Genomic DNA, 1,872 nt, shown 5'->3' with positions numbered 1-1,872 from the left:
TTTTAGCCAAAGGGGATGATGATGAAATCAAAGGAACCTTTAGGAAGTGTTTTGTAAAAATGAGAATGTATGTATTTCTATTTGTTTTTAGCCTTAAACCATGGCTTGGAACAAGTTGGAAAAATAGAAATCTTTGTTAAAAAGGATGTTGAGGTTTATGAGTACATGAAGGTCTCATGAAACTCTTAAATGATACTTTGAATAACTTACTTTAAAGTGGTAAGATTATCAAAGAATGTCTTAAATCGGAATATGAAGTTTGAAGTATTTTGGTAACGATTTTAGAAATATCGGAAACTAACGAATTTTTATTGTGGTAGTTACGAAGATTTCGGTGTTCGAACCTTGAAACGAAACCAACCGTACTTTAAGGTGAGAGAGAACAAATCGTGACATAGTTGTGTCCGAATATGACACCCGGATCTCCTAAACCATCTCAAAGGTATTGGAGTTCACTTGGGTTTAAGAAACCCAAGATTTTGTATGTTTGAATGTTTTGGAATATATATGATTGTTGATGAAATGTGTTGAATATTGTATATGAATGTTGTTGGGAACTTTTCTGGGTGCAGGTGTTTGAAAAACCATGTTTAAATGTGTTTCGGTTGTCAAAAAGGGCAAAAATTGGCATTCTGTCCAGTCTCTGTTGCCTGGGCGAACAAGGCGTCGCCAGGGCGAGCCCGGGTGAGCAAAAACCCGATTGGGCGAAAAAAAAAATCCCAGGATTTTTGCCTGGGCGAACAAGGTGTCGCCGGGGCGAGCAAAAACCCGATTGGGAGGAAAAAAAAATCCCAGGATTTTCGCCTGGGCGAACAAGGCGTTGCCGGGGCGAGCAAAAGTCCGCCCGGGCGAGCAAAAACCCGATTGTGCAAGGAAAAAAAAATTGAGCAAAAGTCCGCCCAGGCGAGCAAAAACCCGATTGGGCGAGAAAAAAAAACAAAAAAATCAGAATTTTAATGAGTTTCTGGAACCCTCTCGCTTGGGCGATAATACTTTCGCCTAGGCGAGGAAAGCTTCAGTCTATTTGAGATTTAAAGACGAATTGTCGCTTGAGCGACTAGTCCCCACTTGGGCGAGGGACGGTGTGGGACGATTTAGAATAAAATGATGTTGTGAACCATGTGATGAACCCGGGTAGGGTGTGTTGTGATATAAATATTGTGGAATGAGAACATGGCTTAGATGTGAAACATGACTCCACAACGGTATGAAAGCATTGTTTTTGTTTAGGCCTTGTTGGGCAAGTATCTGACTTGAGGTCGTGAACTAGGGGGTACCCTAGTAAGGATACATGATATCACTGAACAACGTTCGACTGACCGTAAGAGGCTTGGTCATGTGACCGTCCAGGAGTATTCAGTGATGGGTTGTTGTGATTGAGATGTTACCTAGAGCATGTACGGTTGACGTACTATCGGGTCCCACGAGAAGCATTCCTTGTCGGGAGATGGCTTAAGGATGGGCCGATCATGTGTTTGATTAATACGTTAGGAATGCATTGCATTGTGACCATGAAGTAGTGGAGAGGAAATGATGGGACGACTTAGAGCACCGTGATGTAAGCAGGGACGACACGGATTGGACGGTGATTCGCCAACAGTGTCTGAAGGGAGAGTCTGGGTGAGACGAGTCCCTTGTATTCCTGGGGAGGTACCCTGTTGGATCGGACAGTTCTCACAGGCCAAACTAGGCAATCTCTGACAACCCCTGGATTGCATTCGAGATCGATGAGAGGGATGCCCTGAAAGCGTTTGTACGACCTAGGTCCGGGTAGGACTGTTCCTGAGGGAACCGATCGATCTATTTTTAATTCCTTGCGAGGATATGTTATTTCGGGTGGTACAAAACGGCTTGGTACGAGACCTGTACTCT

Source organism: Lupinus angustifolius, chromosome LG08 (genome assembly GCF_001865875.1).
Source record: "Lupinus angustifolius cultivar Tanjil chromosome LG08, LupAngTanjil_v1.0, whole genome shotgun sequence".
NCBI lineage: Eukaryota > Viridiplantae > Streptophyta > Magnoliopsida > Fabales > Fabaceae > Lupinus > Lupinus angustifolius.
Note: the sequence above shows the minus strand (reverse complement) of the source record.